The following is a 22401-nucleotide window of genomic DNA, read 5'->3' as shown; positions in this document are numbered from 1 at the left end:
ACTAACTCTTGGATACCTACGTTCAGGATCTGTATCTGGAAGAGCTCTCTCTCGTGGAGCTCAGTTCAGTTGTGCACGCATTGCTATGTTTTGGAAGTGCCATAGGGTATCCCATCTGGTCTCCAGAAGGGCATGGATCTGTCATAGATACCTGGCACTGCAGTGAGCATGTGTAGCCTATTCTTGGACACAAGGCAGGGGCAAATAAACTGAGTCTTAAACATTTTTCCATCCAAAATAACTACCTCAAGTACTAGCTGTTTGGTGACATGAACCTCTTTCTTTTTCTAGTCTTTCCTGGAATTCTTCCTACCAGCTAAGAAACCTTTCTGACTGAATTTGTTATGTCTGTTCTGATATTCTAAATCAAGTTTTGATTTTAGAATACTGAAATACTGCACGCTACGTTAGCTTAGCTTTGTTGCTCTGACATCGCAACACTACAGGTTCCACTGTTTCCACAGGCATTACTGCTTAAATGTGTCCAAGGTGACCTAGAAACCTCTGATAACTGAGCTAAGTAACTGATTTGAACAGTTTGGGCCTTGCTGTGTTGGAAGGAATGATTGACTGCAGGGATCTAGTGTTTCTGTAGACTGAGTTGACTGCATGTGCAGGCTATTAATACAGGGATATATTTTCCTCAGTTACGCAAGCATAACATTCCATTGGAAAATGTATTTACAATGGAAAATGGCGTATGTATCCTTATGCTGTCACGAATCAGCATTGACCGGCGATGATTTAACTTAGATTTCCCTTTTGACAAAGGATGTCTAGCGTGAAAATGCCAAATGCTTGTTATCTAGTATTTATTGCGTGGCAGCATCCAAAAGATCTAATTCAGAACGGTCTCCTTTGTAGCTGTATTGTTATAAAAATATACACATAAAAAGACAATGCCTGGCTGAAAGGGAGTCTCATGTTCAGTTCTGGGTTTATACAAAAGTTGGTGGGCAGAAGCATAAATGCATCCGAGTGAGAGGGAGTTCAGTGTTCAAGTGCTAAGCTGATGTTAGTGCATGTCGGGGTGTGCTGGCTATCCCCACCTACTGTACTTTGGTTTGCATCCTGGAGCAGTCTCAAAGTTAGCGAACTGGATTCCTCCTGGGTGGAACACTGGCAGCAATGTTCGCCAGCCACAGATGGGCGTTCTGTTCCTGGGGGAAAAAAGATGAGCCAGTCCAAAGTGAATAAACAGACAAACCCTCTGTCTCGTATGGATGTCAGGTCCTCAGGATCAAGTAGTTGTCATCATAAATCTGTTCCTATTTGTCCACAGTGCCTCCTGGTAGTCTACAACGGCATGCTGCCACATGCTGTCGTGCTCCATTGGTAGGTTGTGACTCCACAAACAGTTGTCGTGGCTGATGGAGAATTACAGCAGTGCTTGGTAAGACGTGAACTCACCTGAAACCAGTTTTAGGTAAGTAGCCTGAAGCTCGAAGTTGGAGTGGAAGGCGGGGAGGTATAGTGAGTGGGAGAGGGGACCCTTTTCAAATACTCTTTTAAAATTCAGCATTGCCTCCTTGTCCCAAATGAAAGCAGTGTCGTGGGCTCAAAGTAGTGTATACAACAAGTTGAACAGAACCCTCAGGAGCTCATGTCAGCTGAAAGAAATTCGTAAACAACTGAAATAGTGACTACAAGAAAAAAAAGAACTTTTCCTCCTGAGCTAGAGCAATATATTTTCAGGAAACAAGTGTCTGTAGTGAACCAGTAGACTCTGCTGTTTACACTAGCAAATCAGACATTGATTTTTTTTTTTTTTGGGGGGGGAAGATCTTATATATACATTCAACATTAGTGAAGTTCCAATCTTAAAAGTATTTTTACTGCATTCAAGCAAATTGACTTGCACATGAATGATATTCTGTGACACAATTACAATGTATTAATACTATCTTCTGTGTTACTAGCAAAAATGTCATGAGTGTAATAGGAAATTGTAGTTATGACTGAAGGCATACATCTACTATGGGTTTAGCTATCGTATTAAAAATGACTATCTGAGAGATGTTACATGTCTTTTATTAGAGCTTAATTTTGTCTTAAAAATAACAGTAACATTCATGGTTTTGCAGTATAAATTTTCTGCTCACAAGACAATTATTGAAAGGAAGACAACTATTCTTTTTTGTTTCTTCTTGACTAGTAGTCATTAATGACATAAACCAACAATGTTAAGGACACATACCTCCACAGTATTGTGAAGTTTTCTGCAGTGTTTCAGTATCACATATAATAGTTATTTCCATAGATGCCTAAAGTGAAGGACCAACATGCTGCAATTCTAGAAAAATAAGAATGAAAGCTTAACAACAGTGGCTGCTGTCAAATTCTTCTGTAACAGTGACAATGAGAGCAAACATTAGGTATCTGTCTTTGCTGTGACATCTAGCTCTCAGCCTTAAAGCAATGACAAGGAGCAGCAGTACTCTGCTGGTATGTGGTGAGGCAAGTCAACAATTATTCACTGTACCTAAATGCTGCTGCTATTCCGCGGTCCCTGGACCTGCCTGGAGTACACCCAGAGTCTTTCTCAACCTTTGAATGCTTGCAAAATAAGCAGAGACCAGGCACACGCATTTGGGTTCTCCCATGTTATGTGAAAATACAGTAATGGTAGGGACCGTTCCCTGGACAGGCCACTAATGAGGCTGGTGATGTGGAACAGTCTATACTTTACAGACATGTCCATGAGGAAAACTTTTAAGTATCCAGCAGCATCACCTCAAGCGTCTTTAATCTGCGAATCCTGTTGCACCATGAAGTTCCATAATCCACCTCCTCTTCAGTACGCATCCTCACACTTGAAGCAAAGGATGTCTCACGCTGCCAGCTGTTGACAGGCAAATTAACCAGCTAATAACACTGTTCTCTCTGCCTTCACTGAGGAGAAAAAGGCTAACTTGGTGGGTGACTTATGGTGTCTCAGTTACATGCTCTGAATTGCACAAGGAAGGACCTTCTTTCTCTTGACTAGAGAAAGACTTTAGATCAGCTAAATTGTATAGTTTAGGTAATATGAACTATTTTCTGTGATGATAATGCTGCATTCAAGTTAATTATTTCAGATATCTACTAATTAATTTCATACTTTCATATAGTCATACTTTTTTTTTTTCCCTTTGTTTCCAATAGCTCCCTCCCCTACACGAAAAGATTGTTTCTCTGGCAATGTCAGAGAAAGCTGATCTCCACTGACTGAGCACTGAGTGACACTGGAACATGAAGAGAACAAACCAGGAAAGCCCAAAGATGGGGAAATAGGGCTGCTAAAACTTCTGCTGCTATTGAGATTCACTAGAACCTGGTGGGGGACAACGGGAGGAAGAGTCGTAAGTAGTTGTAGCTACAGAACAAGAAGATTGTTAGATAGCTTTATTTTAACAGTGGCTGGTTTTAGGCCATTTAGTCTCTCCAACTGTTAACAATCAAATTTAGTCAGAAGAAGCTGTGAATTACAAAGGCTTCAAAGTCCTGTATGTTATGTAAAAAGGAAGAAATAAGAAATGTTTTGAAAAGCGAATGACCTTTACCTCCCCCAAGGTAGAGAAATTATTTTTTCCCATTACATGACATGATTTCTAAGGGGAACACGAGCCTTAGAGAAAATAGATGGTTGCAATGACTTAACAAAAGCCACTGGAACAAGCTTCAGAGCTAGATTAAGTACCTATGAATCTGACCAAAAAACCCCAAACAAACAAACAAACAAACAAAACCAACCAAAAAAACCAACCAACTAACCAACCAAAAAACCACAAAAGGTGGACTGTGATTGTTAAGGTGACAGCTGAGGAATTACATGACGTGATTAGGGAAACATAAGATAAGGTGTGTATTTACAAGTGTGAGTAAAGGAACTGTGTTTTTACTATCAGACAATGCTGAATGTAAGTGTTCCTGCTTATGTGTTTGGCAGGAGGCAGCCATGTATCTGCGTAGACTGCCTGCCCCTGCCAAGGACAGCATGGTGAATGGCATAGAAAGGTTATCTGGGGATTGCAAAATCTAATTAAAAGGCCAGAATTATATTAGCTTTGAGCTAATTACGGTATTGCAAAAATTCTTAAGACTTTCACATAAGCCAAAAATACAGACTAAATCAAACAATATACCTTATGTTTGGTGCTATAGGAAAAAATGTAGGCAGCAATAAGGTAGGCAGAGATTTTTTTAATTTTTTTTTCACTGAAGGAAAAAAAAGACCACAAATAATAACTTGCTTGATATTGTCTTTATTTCCTTGAGATAAGGTCACCAGAGAATGTTACAACTAAATAAGTGATCATGCTTAGTAATTTTTTTCCCCTTTTTCCTTGCCATGTGTTACCTGTTTTTCAGATGTAACAATCTTTGACAACAGGACAGAGTTTGTTGAGGCAGAATGTAGTAAATTGGTGGAAGAGTGGAGGTCTAGATGTGAAGTTGCTAGAGCCAATTATCTCCAGTATAACACGGTATTGGGAAATGGTATCAGAATAATTAAGGTCATGCTAGAAAAGACAAGAGAATCACTCTGATCCACATTTAACATTGTTAAATTGCAGAGTGATGTTAATGAAGCATAAATTGTTATGTGCTAATAATTTGGTTGCTACTTAGAAGGATGTCTCTTGGGGTTTGCAGGCATACGAAGACCCAGATAAGGAAAAAATCCCCAAAACCCTCTAGCCTGTAAGCCTAACAAAGCTTGGCATGACTTAGTGTGCAAGGAATTCTCCCTATTTCATGAAAATAATGATGTGAATAAATCTACACTGTGCAATGAAGCACTGTGCAATTGCCAGGACAGTTGTAGAGACACAACCTCCCATAATTACGAAAGTTTGCATCCCCAGGTTAGAAATATGCAGTGTTTTTATTGACCCTCCCAGAAAGAGGTAAGAATAAAAGGTTGTGAGTCTTCTATTTATCTGAGAAAGAAGCAGTTACTGCAGAGGCTATGTCTGCACCCCCATCCTCTCTGCAGCCAGACTGGATCTGGAAAGACATAAACTGTCACTGAATAAACTGGTGGCTACCAGACTATGCAAAGATGCCCACTCGGAAGCGTCATACCCACATTATGGTGGCTGTTCCTCTGCTACTTAGCCGTCACGACAAAGCGAGTTAGTCTGGGAGCGTGCTGTGAGGATGCTACTGCATTGCTTCTCATGTTGGGGCTGGTTCAGGGATGCGTGCACTGCTCTGTTTTGTGCATAACTGCTGGGAAAGAAAGGCCAGGGTTGTCACAAGAAATAACCTTCAAAGTCATATGACTTGGGCATCCCAAATAGCTACATGCTTTGGAGAAATAAACAATGCTTATCGAACTTGAGATGGGAGGGAAGGAAGTGGGTCAGACCTGGGCGTTTTGCTTGAAAGCGCATCACCTTTGTCCGGGCAGTGTTGGCAGGGACAGATTAGAGCCGGTTTGGTTCCTGAACCAGAGGATGCTGCAGCCAAGGTCTGGGGGAGCTGCCCCTGCTGTGACAGCCGAGATTGCTGTACTTTTGTATTTTGAGTCGATATGTAAAAAAGCTCTCATCTCTCTCAGATAATTCAAGAACTCCTGTGTAAGGATTGCTGAATGAAGGGTCACATTCAGCAACCATTAACTCAACTTCAAGCAATGCTATAGCTATGCTGTAGTTTTGGACCAGTGAGGTTTGTCAGCACTGCTGCCTTTTAGATTTGCAGCTGTATTTAGCCTCACAGTTACTTATCTTTCTTCTAATGCCATCTTTCGAATAGCTGCATATATCCATCCATTTGTGTTTTCATCTGCGTATAGACACGCAATTATCTCAACACTATTAATATATTTTACTCTGGCTTTCTGGGCCATATATTTAAAGAAGTGTGAAGTGGTACCAAAATGTGAGATAGCATCATAAAGGGAAAATCCCAAAGTATTACCAGTAATGGATTTGTGTGTAATATGAAATAACTTTCTCTACAGTTGGAAGAGATGACTTTGCTGTACCTACAGTTTTGGGGCAAAATCACAGCTGCAATTCGAAGGTATTTTATTTGTAGCTGAGTGTCACACTTTCTAGAAATGTATCAGAGAAAGGTCAATGAAGCCACTGTGCAGTTTCAAAGAGAGGTTCTTTTTCCAATGCATTTCTGAGGAGACACTGAAATAAACATTTGCACTCCAGCTTGGTAATTCTAAGCACCACCGTATCACTCATCAAAACGTTCAGTTGTGTAAGGCCTCTGTAAGAGCGTGTGTTATTTCAAAGCAGTTTATAGAGCAAGTAATAGCTAGTGTCAATGTACAGTACTGTGCACTAAATCAGTGAGAGGTGATTTTTGACTTCAGGTTTGCACAGGTTCACAAAAGAATTTGTTCACTTCAGTCTCAGCAGCCGGCTGTGAGATGTGTTAGGCTCCCAGTGAATGCATTCTCATTTCTTTGTTGTAGGACCTGTAGGTGCCTTGCTGACAGAGGATGCTATTGATTAAAATAACTGCATGTCTTTTTCTTCCCCCCCCCCCCCCCCCCCCCCCCCCCCCCCCCCCTCTTCAAGCTTTGTAGGGGTAAATTACTGAGCTGGTGTCCCCACTGAAGACCTTGAAATAATTCCAGTGTGATTTATGAGGAAATACAGTTGGTTCAACACATTATACCCCATTCCTTTATTTAATATTTTGTTGTAATGAGAGGGGACACTATTACTGATGAAAATCATTGTTTGGAACTGAAAACTCATAGCACTTTTAGCAGGATAAAGTTAAACTCAGGTTACCTTGGGCAATACCAAATTTGGTACTGATCTCCCAAAAAGTCCCCACTTCCTATTAAAAACTAATAGTGCAAAATGTGAGGGGAAAAAGAAAAAAACCCTTGCAAGATAAAAGATAAAGTAATTTGGATAGCAAAACTCTAAATTTTTTGCTTTGGAAGTGCATGAAGAAAATATTCCTAAGCCTACCTCAAAGACTTTTAAAAAAAATTTTTATGAGTCTCTATCTCTTGCCTGTGTGCTCATAGGCAAAGATGAACACAAAGGACAGTTAAAGGGATTAAATAATAATTTCACCTTGACATGCCGTTTAAAACACATCTCTACCTACTGAGTTCCTTCCCGTTCCTTTGGCCCCCTTTCCTGACAAGCTTGTGGCTTTGCACCATCCCAGCTGTACCCGCAGCAGACAGATGGGATGCAAACACCCAAGCTCCCTCCCTCCCTGCAGGTGGGCGCAAGATGGGTGCTGCTCTGAAGCCATCTCTGACACCCTCTCGCTGCAGAGAGTGACTGGGTGGCGTTTAGAGAGCTGGCGATGGGCAGATTGATGCAGGAGGGCGTTATGCCGTGAACCATACAAGGAAGGAACCAAGAAAGGAATGGGAGGAATTTTTAATTAGTGAGGTTTGCCCAGGAGAGGAGTGACTTGCCGCCAAATTTCCTTACAGAGGGGCGTGCCAACTGGGTTGTGGTGAGAAAAGGGAGCCTGATGCCACCATCTCACCTACATTTCTATTTGAGGAAAAAGAATTAAAATTGTTCACGTTTTTTCCCGCCCATTATTTTTTCCTTCCCTGGCAGTCAGTCCCAGGCATTGAGGTGCAAGAACAAATTCACCCAGGGAAACATCTGTTCCTGAGGTGGACACAGCGGCAGCACCGGGCGGGGACCTGAGGGAAACAAGGCCCCGACGTCCTGCCAGGGACGCCCCGCCAGGAGGGCACGCCGCAGCCGGTGCAGACCTCTCAGACTGGTAGAGGTACGCCAGGCATGCCGGTGGGTGAGATGCACACGGGACTGTGCCTCTGTCTGAAAACCGCAGGGCCGGCAGCCGCCAGCCCATGCCACCCTCGTCTTCCTCCTGCCTCTGCGCAGCCTGTGCCTGTGCCTGGCGTTCCCACAGCCAGTGACAACAGCCTGTCGCCCCTCTGAGGGGCACGGTTCTTGTGTTTGGATGGATTTTTTTTTTTTTTTTTTTTAAACCCCATCTTTTAGAGGCTTTGCTATTGTGCTGTAGATTACACCGTGCTGTTGCTAGGTGGCAATGTGTCTTCAGGAAAGACGGGCAGCAGTGGTGTGGGGAAGGGGCCTCGGCTACGGCCTGGCCAGGACTCAGCGGTGGCCCCCCGCCACCCTCAGACACCTCTGAGGTAACAGCCTCCCCACCGCACAAGTGGTGGGGGGACACACACACATCTGGATCTAACCGTATACATACGTAATTTTTTTTTTAACTGCTCAAACCGGGTTTTATTATATAATTAATTGATTGATTGGGAGGGGGGAACAGAACCCAGATACCTGCTCTGCCTTAAGTTAATGTAACATACAGGGCATAATATGGCTGTAGGTGCCAGGAGCAGGGGAGCAGCAGCCAGGGTGCTGCGGAGCCACCCCTCTGCTGCCCCAGCCTCTCCCTGCTGGAGGTGCTACACGTCCGGGTGGTTGGGAGCTAATGGGAAGGGGCTTGCTGTACAAACTTAAGTATAAAACTTTAAATGACTTAAAGTGACTTGGCAGTGACAGGCTACTACTTTAGAGACTAATGAGTATTCTTGGGAGTTTATATGGTTTTGGTTTTTTTTTCTTCTTTTTTTTTTTTCCTAATCAAAATAGGAACATGCTGCAAGATGTGAACCAAAGATGTCTTGAAATCTGCCTGCAACCTTTGCATGCTCAATATTGCATTACCTTCAGAGTGCCTTTCCTTCTGGCTCTTCTCCTCTTTGTAAGAAGACCCTGTGTTACTTGGCTGAACATAAATTAAATTACCCTGTGCTAATTGATGTGCTGGAGGTAGCTTTTACTCAAGAGCAAGATACAGTCATGGGTTCAGAAAGCTTTGCTCTGTATAAACAAATGCCATTTGTTATAGATGGTATAATGTGTTCCAGCTTTATTTGTTTTGAGCAAGATGTGCCAAGGATACATCCAGGTTTTTTTTATACTGGTAATTAGCAGTGGAAGGGAAAATTCTTTTCATCCATCTGATCCTGGTTGTTATTTACTCAGAAATGACAATTATTTTAAAGAGAATTAATTATGAGCCAGTCATAGAACTCTAGTTCAGTGCAGCTGACTGGCAATGGCTGATTCAAAAATGGTAATTATTACAGGTTTTGAAAGAGAGCTGAAATGACCCAGATGGTTAGCCTGATTAAACTGATCCAAAAGTCACCAGAAGTACTGCTAATCCTCAGTTTCTACTCAGTACAGCAGTGCATAAAGACCTGCGATAGCAGGGGACAGGTGCTAGTGAATCAGGTTGAGGCGACTGAGAGCTGTACCATAAAGACATCCTGCCGTAAGCCAGCTGGATAGACTTTTGAGGCACAGAGGCTCTGGTGGTGAAAAGCTGAGAGGTTAAAACACAGACACTGAATGAAATAGACCCCCTCTGCCACTCTCTGGCTGAGTGGTTATTGGCCCATACACACGGTAAAGGCATAAAACAAACTAAGAAAATAATCTGAGGAGAATGAGGGCAAGAAGAGCCCCATTCAGAGTTGAAGGTCTCTGGAAAATAATCAGGACAGAGTTTAAGCAGGGTTTTGTTTTCTATCCTATCTGCAAGCATTATATTCCAAGAAAACCCAAGATTGTCTGGCAGTAGTCTTGTATGTGACTAGTTTTGGAGCACTTAATGTACTCTGGCAATAATAGCTGTACAATGTGTTAACGGAAGCTGCTTCTCTATGATAAAAAGAAACACGTGGCAAATGTTTAAAAGTGAGGAAAAAAGCAAAAAAGTGCATTGATGTGAAAATGGATTCGTGACTGCTAAATCTGATAATGTTGAGGGATTGGAGTAATAGGTGAAAAAGAACACAGGAAGGACTCTTAAGATTGAAGTAATATGAAAGAAGGATCATAGGTGCTGTATGCTTTCTTCAGCTAACGAATGACATTAAGGAAGTTTTTAAAGTTTGCAAGTTGTTTCCAAAAAATAAGGCCCCTCATGGGAAAGAGCTGTAGTAGTATCAGAGAATGCAGCAGTCAGGTGGCTATGAGGTTGCAGTGAAGTATTGGTGTAGCATGTGTTATCCATGAGTTCATAAATAATGATTTGGTGGAAAGGGATGTCAAACCCCCCCCCGAGCGCCTACTGGGAAGGATATGTAGATTCAGCCTGTGATCTCTTCTTAGGTCTGCTAAATTACATAATGGAGACAGTGAAGTGTGCTTTGTTATCTTTGACATTTTATTCCAATAGGAATTGAAAACAAAAAATGTCTCCATAATTAAAAAAAACCAATGTCTGGTTCAGCAGGGAACTGGAGATGTATATGGAGGCAACCAAGGCAAATCAAACCAAACCTTGGTACACTTTAGGACCTGGGAGCAACCTTTAATCCATAAAGATGAGGCTAGAAGTACCTGCAATAGAAAATAAAGGCTGTGAACAGCAGGAGTGTCTTGAGAAGTGGCCATTGGATTGAGTGAGGCTGTCATTCCTGACAGTCCCATATTCTGAAACTACAATTTCTGCAGGTTCCAGAAGGAAACAAGATAGGGGATTAGCTGGCCTGACTGAGGGATCGGCAACAGACAGAGCAGTTTTAATTTGTAGAATTAATTATCTTAATATCACCTGATAACTATGATGCCCATGTGATGGGGAGATCACAAGAAAATGAAAGGATCCACAAAAACACCTTAACCATTGCTATTAAGCTTACCTATATGTGTACATTTCTGGCATTCCAAATTACATATAAGCTGGTGGATAATTGTTGTTATATTTGCATGGGAAGGTAAGGCATAGTGAACTGTCCCCTTAGGAGTTTCTGGAACAAGCTGCTGACTGTTGCGTGACTACTTACGTGGAACAACGTTGTGTTAGAAGTTTGACACCAAATGGAGCTGATCTCTCCTTGCCTTGGATTTCTAAATTCTACAGTATGCACAAGACAGACATGTATGCAATTGATAAAAGTATCATACCAGTCAGTCCACTTTCAGGAAGACTAAATTCCAACATAGTAATGGCTTTTTATAAAAGCTTAATGTGATTTAGATGAGGTTGTCCAATAATTTGTAATATACTTATTATATTTTAAACAATGAAATTGGACAGTCTTTCTTCAAATAAACTAATCTCATCCTTGTCCTCTATATGCATGGCTGCAGAGCTTAGAAAATCAGCAATTGCACTGTGCTGTTAATTCCATTTATTTCTCTATATATTTTACATTATAAATATTAAAAAGGGGTAATTACCTGAAACATCAAAGTTAACTGATCTTTGTTGACAGGCTGTAATGACTTAAATTAGCAGCTTGTCCGCAGTGCTCCCCTTGAAATGAAAGCAGTTATAAAAGCATATTCATAAGTTTGCCTAGCCACTGTGCAAATATTTTAGAAAATAGGGTCTTTGCTCCAACAAATATCAGTTAAACAGATACTGAGCCAGCAAAGACACCAAATCAAATGGAAGAGATAGGGAAGGCCGTTAAGAGAAAGGATTAAGTTATTCATCTCTGAATGGCGTTTCCATTACTGTGAAACTACTTGGAATGAAATGGGCAAATAGCTTTGTCTGAAGAAAAAAATAGCTGCAGTGTGGTGGTATCATTTGCTTAGGTTATTATAAGATGACTTTGATTTGGAGGAAGGGTGAAGAAGAGTTGGAAAGGAATTTTAATCAGTGTTAGTAGCAAAAAAGAAAGGACAGAATGTGATTCATGCAGAGGAGCATACCCTGGGCAACAGGCACTTACACAGCTGGGCAAACTGTGAGTTAATTTCGTTGAGCGTTGCTTTTTTCTTCCTCTTTCCAGCCAGGCTGTGGATATATAAGTCAGTGTTCGCACAGTGCCATACGCAGCCTTCTGAAACCTCCCTCTCTACTGGTTAGTGAGATTGGCAGCGCGCTGCTCTGCTCTGAACTGAGCATGGAGGAAAGGGGAAAGAGTTCATAGAAATGCAAAGGAGGGCAGTCTGAGGCAGGCAACACCATCACAAGACTCCTGCATTTGATCAGCTTGCATTACCACTGGTGACCTAAGCATGGAGCCTGGATTTGCACAGGATGGTTTGAAGATTATAATGAGTGTTACGGGTAGTGGGACAACCAAACACCAGTGAAGGGAACTTGATTGGCGTTGTGCTGGAGGTAATACAGTGGCTGCTGCTATGATGTTCTCTCTTCCCTGAGCCACTGTAAAAAAAACTAGTTTGGCTTCAATTATCACAACTAATTTTTCATAAAAATGAAGCAGGCAATGGTTTTGAAAAAACCTAGAAGCTTCCCTGCCTGAAAAGGTGCACCCTGCTATCTTCTGCTGTTGTGAGGAAGAATGATACCCTGTGGGGACAAAAGGAGGGATTACCTCGGAAAGCCAGATTGCTTTTCAGAAACCCCAGTGTTGTTCTTGATATTGGGAAAGATGATCTCATTGCTGTTTCTCATTGATGATCTCATTTCACTGTTCAGGAAAACTGTGAGGGCTTTTCTTGGGTTTGTGTTTGGGTTTTGGTTTTTTTTTTGTGGTTTGTGTTTGGTTTTTTGTTGTTGTTGTTTTTTAAAACTGGTAGGGATCCAGTTACACAGAGAATGGAAATATGTTTGATTTCCTTAGTACTTGTCATTTTCTGGCTTTTGAATCTGTCCTGTACCTTTACCCTATTCATACCTGCACATACCTGTCAAACAGGTTGAGATAGGAATATATCAATTTCTCACTGGGAAGCAGATATCCTGGTACCAAACAGGCACAGTAGTTTCCAGGATGCCATGGAATGAGCTCTGAGACAGAGGTGCAATTTCTGCTTGTTTTTCCCCGCTGACATTAACAGTGTCAGTAGAAACTTCAAAAATTGCTCCGTGTGGTTTATTGCTCCTCTGTAGCATTTTAGAACCCTCCAATGCTGTGAGGTTCTGTTACATTCAGAGACACTGCTGTCTCAAGCCAAAGATATTTTTTTTTTTTAAAGAAGAAATTATGTAAATTGAGTGAAATGTCAAGTAAAGCAGTCAGCAGATCTTGCTGCCTCTGTGAGCAGGGTGGGAGAGCCAGGCCACAACAGATATGACAGAGGTGGAGGAGATGGTTGATAGACAGTTGGTTGTTTGCTGCATGAACTGGAGAGGACAGAGACAGTGAATTTCAGAGAGAATATTCAGTATTCTCAGCCTAGGAAAAAAATAGGAGAAAAAAAAAATCTGGATCATAATCCATATGGCACACTTGCCATCACAGAGCATCCACATGACCCCATTCTACAATTTAGGGAGAGCTTGCGGTAAGGACTGATTGCCACCTTAGGACTTGGACCCAGAGTGCTCTGGTGGTTCACTATTATGCTCACTATTATGCTATAAGTTGTTGAAGTTTGATTGTATTTTTTTTTACTTTTTTGTTTAGCTGCTACCTAAAATTCTGCGTGTTACTATGAAGCACTGATGTCAAACAGTATAATATTTTATCTATAAATATAGACATACAATTGTTCAAGTTGTCCAAAACTAGTGAAGCAGGCATACAAACTGACTTTCATTCCCACGGCTGTGCTATACTGATAGCCCCTTGGAATTTGTTTTGAGTCTACAAGTCAGTATAATTTCTTGCATATTCCAAATCTAAGTACTCTTTTGTGCAGCAAAGGTCCTGCTCTGTAATACTATTTTTACTAATGCTAATCTAAAATTGTAATCCAAACATTGCAACAGGCCAGACTCTTATATCCCAGACATAAATATGGTGTTTCAGTACTGTATTCAGCATTTGTGTAGGGTATCATTAAGGTACTTCAACTGGGTAACCACATATTGGATCAAATTTTGCCACCTAGAGAATAAATGTAATATATATGATGGACAGAAATACCACATTAATATTCATACTGCTAGGAAGGAACAGAGCACCTCTTTATTTGCTTATTACTAAGCCAGCTTTGTGATGGGTCTTCAAAGCAGGCATATTGATGTAGTATGAGGAAAGTGAAAGATGTCTTTCTAGTTTACATAGCCTCGTTCTCCTTCAGATGGGACAGATAATGGTTGTATATGTTATACTGGTGGACTTGGTTTATGAAACTTAGTTAATGTAAGTTAAGTTATTTCAAAAGCAATGCCCATCTCACCACCTGCAGAAGCACCAAACTTCTGTCATCACAGTGCTAAAAGGCAGCTTGTCAGGAATATAAGTACCTGTCTGCACTGCAGGCAAAACTGTGACTAGGAGCAATGTCATGCCCCTGCTCCATTGCTCCAGGGCCTTACTGTCTTCTTTCTTTACATAGAGCTTCTCTGCTCCAGATCTTTGTTGCTTTCCAGTGGTGGTTCTAAAAATGTGCACCTACTTGGTCAAGTTCGATACCAGTGTTTAGTCTCCAAGCATCAAAGCAGTGTGACTTTCATTTCTGTTATTGCTAAAAGAATGAATCACTCCAAAGTTCCCATTAACAATATTTACTTTTAGTTATATCTTGTTGCTCTGCAAGTCCAGTTTAACTAGCTGCTACTAAAGATACATTAACATTAAACCTGAAAATCTCTTCTCCTTCTTACTGACATGCTTGCCTGCTTTGGAAGTTCTTTGTCTATACATTGGACTAAGACATCTATGTAATGTTTTCTCTCATTTTCAAGCAAATACAGGACTCCAACAGTTTCAGTTTCCAATCTACATTACTTATGTATATATGCTGTAAAGCCTTTTCAGCTCCTGTGTTCCTGCTGATCTGTAATCAGGTTGCTCTGATTTTTTTACTGTGTTGTGATACCCTAACAGAATATTAGATTACAGTGGTGTAATGTCAAACATAATAACATGAAAACATGTAAAACCTGGAGCCTGACTTAGCCAATATACTCATATCTTTAAACCCAAACTGGATTTCTTTTCAGAAGGCTGCTTCAATGATTAAAACATTTTGAATGCTTCCATAAGAAAATGAAAATCACTTTTTAAAAAGCAGACTTTTCAAACAATTCACACCTTTATGAATCAGACGTTTTGTGCACTCTGGAGCAGTATATGAATAGATTAGATTCTTGCTAGAAGTGATTTAATAAGTCGGACTGGCAAATGCTGAATCAGACAGCATTTTAAAAGTCTTAAATAAGCCAGGATAGTGTTTCCTATATCAGACCATGTGTTTGCTTTCTTCTTCTGTCTTTTATCTATTCCATGTTAAAATCTCCAGAACCACTACAGCTCAGACACGTAGAATAATTTTAGTGAGAAAGAGGATCTCAAGACTGAGGCTAGAGCAGAGCCTGAATGAATCCTATGTTTGGATAAGTTTCTTGCCTTTCTCACGGAGTGTGCTCTGCTAATTAATTAATTTTATAATTGTGGCAAAAGCATGGTCATAAAAATGCATGTATATGTGAAAAAAAGACGACAATGACAATTTTATTGTTAGGGGTTTGCTTGAAAGCTGTCATTTTCAGGTTCAGATACCAGAAAAAAACCCCTATACCTACCATATATTCAAAATAGGTATTCTTATTCTTTGCAAGTTCTCTCAGGCTAGATTTACATTGCATGGAGTCCTCTTACCCTGAAAAAATAATCACTGTATCTTCTTTCCAGTGTAGGTTTTACCCATTTACAGCCAATCTGTGACAGCTGTTACAGGTTCCCAGAGATTCATTCTTAGATTTCTTTTTATTTTTGCTGTGCTATCACTAACCATTTATACTGCCTGCCTTTGACTTTTTTTTCCAAGCAGTGAAAAATGTTAATATCTTCACATGGTCAGAAAAACCTGGCAGATCACTGTAAAAAGTATCCAAAGTGACAACCCCTCAAATACTTGTGTGTGTGTATATATATATGCATAATATACATATTTAAGTGCATGCCCAAATTTTAAAGCTAGGCAATGCTAGCCCCAGTGATACATATTTATGATGAGCAAACCTGGCAAAAAGACTGGAGAGAAGGTACTAGGGGGAAAAAATCCAACACAACAACAAAACCTGACCTTATTTAACATTGTTGGCTAAGAGAAGTATTGCGTGAGCTTATGCGGAGCATCAGCCCTCTGAAAAGAGACAAGGGTTTCAGAAGCTGCAGGAAATGGCAAAACATTCCAAGTGGCAGGCAAGAGTAAATAAAGCAGGGCACAGCTGGATGTTAGGTGAAAGCAAGCCTTTCCACATTGGAGGTCATTCAGGCTTTTGCACGTTCCTTGTGTAGGAATGGCGTCACTCCCTACATAAATCTTGAGAAAGAGCCCCCTGTAATGGTTAAATGGTCCAAAGAATAAAGCTAGCAGTTTGGGATTGAGACAGTAGTTTTTTTTCAGTTCAGTGACTGAAATGAGAAAAAAAGTAGGGCAGGTACTGTCTCACAACAGCTTAAAACCAAAATTTTTTCCATTAGTGAAAGAAGGCAAAAAACCCAGAATGATTCACTTTCTCTTAGAAAACAATTCTGACTGTTCTGATGAAATGTAACTGTCTTTGAAAGGGGAAACTGACTTTTTTTTGGCAATTTTAAAACAGCTTTTTTTGTGAAATATTTTTTTGCTATAAAGATATACTAAACTTGACTTAAATTCACAAGGGTAAACAGTTGAAACTCCTCTGTTTTGTTATAGAAATGCAGACTTACCAATTTTCAGTTGCTGCTTTTCAAGGCAATTACAACATACCAGATGTCAGTCAAAGAAGCTGGAAGAAATTATAGCGCCGGAAAAAGACCGTTTAAAAACTACCTGTTTGGCCTGCCTACTGCTGTCATGGCAAATCCTCCGTTGCTTCAGTGAACTCCGCTTGGATGGCTGTGTGCGCTCATGTTGAAAGACCCGTTAAAATCAAGGGAGAGCCTGTAGAGGCTCAGGAGTTCGCAAGTGTAGAATTTACTGCTGCATTACTGACTAAACTACCCCTCTAAGGCAGGTATGGCTAAAAAATAGATGGATCTCTGAAAGCGCCATATGCAAAAGGTCTCAATTCATGATTTCACCTTATTAAGTAAGCAATGTAATCCAGAATGAAAGAAAGAAGAAAAAATAGAGTCATGATGGAAAGTTAAAATGTTCTGTCATGTTTCATATTAGTGTGAGTTACCTCCTTTTAGAACTTCAGCATTGAACAAGAAGAGATGCCAAATCTTTAGCTGATATTGGGATGAAAAGGATTGATGGTCCTTGATATGAGCAGGATGATTGAAAGGATGCATTTTAATGCTGTAAAAATAACACCAAAGTGTTTGCTCTTCTGGCAGGCTAGATGATGTTTTTATTCAGCAGCAAAAAGAGGGTGAGCAAATGGTTAACATTAATGGGATGGGAAAGCTGTGTATCTAAGTAGAGGTCTGTACAAAATGGCTGCCTGCAACCTTAACTGTTAATTAGCTCCAATACTGGTTCAGCAAACACAGCCGTGTTTTGTGTGACCTCACTGGTGTGGCATCTGGGCAATTATCTTTGGGATAATGAGCCCCTTCATCCATAGCTGAACAACAACATCTCACTTGGCTTGTGAAAGATCAGAGCCAATCTGCTGCTCATCAGGGTGCCTGCCATCCCCTTTGTATCACACCTTATTTCAAACCTAACCTTTCACTTCCTACATTAATTGTTTTTAGATTAAAAATTAATGAATCAATTTTAACAGCATTGGGGGAGGAGGTAATAAGCACAAAGTATCATCCAAGCAGAAATTTGGATCTTAAATATTCCTGTCTGAGTTTTGAAAAGAAAGAGAAACAACATTCCAGATCACTGGTTACAAATTATCATAATTTTTTTCGTCTATGAAGAACTGTAATTAACAGGAAGTATGGTCCTTCTTCCTCAACAGTACAGTTTTAATGAAAATAATTCTTACTAACTATTCACGTAATACACAAAAATTATAGAAACAGCCACCAGAAGACTACCTTTTTTCTTATCTTTTTGTATTCCACACCATGATGTAGAGCAAAGCTTTTAAAACATTTGACCCTTCACAGAGGTTTTTCTCTTATTTCAGTTCATTCTTCAAGGGTAGTGTGAGGACTTGCTTGATTCCACTGAAATAATTGAACATGTTGTGGCTAAACTTCTGTAAGACTACTCTTTCATGTTTATTGATGAGCTATGAAGCTTTTCCCCTTGCTTTGAAGAGTGCTTATGAAGATGTGTTGCAATTTCACAAGGTGTGGCAATCAGTGCAGGAACACGACATGAATTGTTAATGTTTTGAATTGCTTTGTATCAAGAAAGTATAAATAGGAAGTACTTATAGAAGCTCCAATTCTGTCTCCATTCCCTAGATTTTGAAGAGTTTGTGGTTTCACCTTTTCTCCCCAACTTGTACAGTACAGTTAGGTTTCTTCTACAGACTTTGATTAAACCAAAAGAGAATTATGGTTTAATTTTCCTCATGGTCTGAGGCAAGGGCGCTTCTTCCAGCTAAGAGTAGTTATTGAGTTTCCTTGAAACGGCAGCTAGAAAGGTACCCATTGCCTAATAAAAGCAGCAACATCAAAATTTGTTCTGCTGTCCTCCTTTTTTTAATATAAGCTAACACTAATAAATCATCATGTTGTGAGACCTACAGAACATATCTTTGGCTCTGAAAATGTCTTCCTTGTTTTTATTCACATGGCTATCTCAAATATGCTTTTATGGTCATTCAATGGTAACTCTCTACTTCTGGTTTTCCATGTCTTTAAACTGTTAGTTTCCTAACTCTGTTTTTTCTTTCCTTTGGATCAAACCAATCAAATACAAGTGACTAATTTACATTGTAACCCGCAGACTTTTAATTACCACACTGAGAAAGTGAGAAGCTAAGAGAGTAATATATATGAATATATGCCTAAGAAAGTCAGGAGGAGATTTTTATGTTTTTATATATAAAATACATATAAAATTCTGAGTTGCCCTGATCATCCTTCTGCATGGCTTAAAAATTACTTGGAATTTCAGCTGTTCAACCTTCATGAATGCAATAAGTCAAAAAAAACCTGTTATGGAGTTTAAACTACACAGGTAATTTAAAGGCAAGGTGTTTACCCTCAGAAGTTAACTCTATCGGAGTCATTCCACAGCTCAACTTTCTGACTGGTTTGCATGGTGTGCTGTGAGGGATGACAGCAGTGTCTTGGGAAAGGAAAATGTCACTCTGGACTCCCTGTGCCTATCAGCTAGTGGTGATGCCATCTGATGGGTCTTCTCTCAGAACCTATCTCCTTTTATTTTGGATATCTAGTGAATGCAGCTTCTGTTGCTGTGCTTAAATAGCCATTTTCCTACATTAATTATCATCCCTGCAGTTCCTCCATTGATCCATTCCTGTGTTCTGTTTGCCCTTTCAAGTGCTGCCACAGCTTTGATGACGGGAGAAAAAAAATAATCTATTCTTACCTACAAACACTCTTCCTTTTCAGTGCATAGGCAATTTAGTATATAGGCTCTTTTGCCATTAAAATCCCCCTTATGAATCTTCATGAGACATCACAAATGTGCAGAGTGCAAATACGATGGAGCACAGTTCAATCAGCAAAGGTTAATGAAGACAGCCTATTAGTATCCTGCTGGGTTTGTTGCTGAATGCATTGTAGTAATGCCTAGAGGCTTTGCTCTCAAGGGAGCCCCAGTACAGTAAGGCAGGGCACGCACTAGATGTGGACAGAGAAATAGAGAATGCTTCTAAGTTCATAGACAAGTCTGACAAAAGAAGTGTAATTGAGATGCCTGACTTCTTAAAAATAAAATTTAAACAGCATGCAAGGACCATTCACAAGGGTCCCTATCTCCTACTTTGCTATGGTGGCTACACAAATGGGTACATTATTAAGCACATGGCTTGAAAAGGGAGGCAGAGGAAATTCTGTGATTCAGTGAAAATGTGGTCCAAAAGAATGTCTCAGACTCTTCTTAACAATGGTGGGGTACTGTCCCAGTCAAACCAGTATTATTCTAACTTTATAGAGGGACACTAAAGATAGATGAAATTTCTTCCTGTCAAAGTGAATGGGAGTGACTGGCTAAGGCTTATGCTCAAGGTAGGGAGTTGCAGAAGATGGATGCCTGAGCTGCAAAATGAATTCCCATTTCCTATATCACACTTCTACATGAAAAGTGTCATTGTTCCTTGCATTCTGTGTTATTATAAATCCAAGTGCAGTGTCTCATATGAAACAGGAAAATCTTCAGCACAGTTGTTTACCAGTTTTATACTTTTTCTGAATTTTCAGGGCATTATCCATCTGTAATCAAACCCTTTATTTTGTAAATTTAATCTAGCTCTTGTGCATTCAGGGTTTGAGTCAAATCTTTCAAGGCAATGACTTGCTGGGGACCACCCTGACCCCCCCTGTTTTCCTTTCAATTTTGCTTGGAAAATATTTTGTTGCATCATTCCTGGTGTTCTTTCCTCCTTTTATAATCAGTATATTACTCTGTGTTTTTTTCACATTGAATGGAAATGTATTTAGCAATTGCTATCTTTTTTCTTCCCTTTATTTGCTAGTTCTTAGCCTGTAAAACTTCATTTGCTTTTTTTTTTCGTTAAGCTAGTTAGATTACATTACATACACGGGTATAAATTGTAAAAGACAACTATTAGCCTAGAGCTTCCTATTTGTCTTTCACTTTAAACGATCTTGTGCTCCTATGGTATTGCAGAAGAAGAAATGATGGCTAGTGCTAACAGGGAGACTTACAGAATGCCAATGCCAGAAATGTGTTCCCTGTTTCTGCTGCTTGCTTGTTCTCAGACCTCTGTGATGCACTGTCATACTTCACTGAAGTTTTCCAACCTGGGCTCTAAAAATTACTCTCTGTAGTTGTCTATGGATAACATGCCAGTGCTGATTTTCAGAGTTGCTGAATACACAGTTTCCTCACACTAAATAACTGCAGACCTGCATCACCTTCGGAAAATCAGGTTGTTTCCTCTAATGCCAAGCTATGGATATAGACTCCTCATGGTGTGCATACGTTTGACTTCACAGGTCATCTACCATAGTTATTTAAACTCTCACTCTGATGCATTTTTTTGCCTGTGGGTGGTGGTGTTTTTTGGTGTTTTTTGTTTGTTTGTTTGGTTGGGTTTTTTTGGTTTTTTGTTTGTTTGTTGTTTTTTTTTCCCAAAGCTCGTGATTTTGCTTCAGGTCACTTAGGTTATTATTAATGGTATGTCTTATAATGATAGGGGAAAAAACCCTGACATTTTAGATAAGTCAGGCTGAAGTACTCCCCTCCTCCTTCTGTGATTACCAGGGGAAAGTGTTCTTCTCTGCTGCCAGGCCAAATTCAAGAGTTTGGAGGTAGGTCAAGTCATCTGAAAGTCATTAAAGTCCAGGGTCTAGATGCTTTATGTACCAGTCTGGTGAGAGATGCTAGAGACCACAGCACAGAAGCTGAAGTTGTTCAAGGTATTCCAATCATTGCAGATGAGCACATTTGAGGATAAAAACCTGCTTTTGATTCTAGGGGTTGTTTGTGATCTGGAAGAGGAAGGCTGTTTTTGTACTGAAGTTATTTCTGAGGGGTGAGCTAGAGAGTAAACTGCTTGCTGATAGCAAATGCCATCCATATTGTCTGTTGAAGGCTTTCCAGATATTCCATCCTGGTTTTGAATGCCAGGGGCAGGTCTGGCCTGTCTTTTTTAGGAGCTGACTTGCAACTGGTGCTATTTTAAACAAGTCCTTTGCTTCTCTGAGTGCTGACACGTGCAGGGTGAAGTATTGGCATTTTATAACATTGTGAAGTGTTGGCAACTCAGGAACTCCAACTTCATGAGTCAAACACCCGAATTATGAAGTGTAACTATTAAGATTGTTAAATTTGAATTGTTATTGAAATGTGAAGAGTTGTAGTTTCCAGGCCTCTCTGTGTTGTGATAAGAAGGGCTAGAAACACACTGCTGAAAACCCCAAAGGAAAATCAGAGGTTCTTCAGCAGCTGATCCCCTTCAACTGAAGTGAGAGTAATAGAAATGCCAAATGTAGCACAGCCTGGTGACTCTGAAGATACCATATCTCGCTGCAGGAGAGCGCTGTTTGAAGGAATTTTTTTTTTTATTATGGTGCCAATATTCTGGAGTCTGAAGATATCCTTCTCATGTTACAGCCATCTCCTGCCAAGCTGTGTAAAATGGACAGTTTGTGCCACATGGCTTAAATGTGAGGCATTGCCAAACGCTGTTGCAGAATGATTGATAGGAAAAAATGTCTCCTCCCTCTTGAGACATTTCTTGAAATGATAGCAGAGCTAAGAGGAACAGTTTGAGAAATGTATTTAACCTAGCAAAAAGTCCTGTAATTTGCAATATCTCTTTCTATGACATAGGATGACAACAATGCTTTTAAATGCTTGCGGCTATACACGCTTTAACATGAGATTAGTGTTACTCTCTTGTTAGGTATTCTAGTTATATCAGAATGTGCTTAAAAAGCATGTTAAAAACAATATAAGCCATTCATGTAAATATTTCTTTTTCCTGTGAATGACTTTAAGCATAGAAAATTCTGATATTTGAGAGATA

At 40.1% G+C, this 22401-nt stretch overlaps 1 long non-coding RNA gene across 1 annotated transcript in view; it reads left to right on the top strand.

The window, feature by feature from the left end:
• Positions 1-3256: 3256 nt before the first annotated feature.
• The window catches only part of LOC129205991 (uncharacterized), an 88551-nt gene continuing 69406 nt past the window's right edge, over positions 3257-22401 (top strand). The window contains exon 1 of the long non-coding RNA XR_008576943.1: positions 3257-3341. This is a non-coding gene — a long non-coding RNA (uncharacterized LOC129205991). The remainder of the gene's footprint in view (positions 3342-22401) is intronic.

This window comes from Grus americana, chromosome 4 (assembly GCF_028858705.1).
Source record: "Grus americana isolate bGruAme1 chromosome 4, bGruAme1.mat, whole genome shotgun sequence".
Classification (NCBI taxonomy): Eukaryota; Metazoa; Chordata; class Aves; order Gruiformes; family Gruidae; genus Grus; species Grus americana.
The sequence above is the reverse complement of the archived record's forward strand: the minus strand, read 5'-3'. Positions and strand labels throughout refer to the sequence as shown.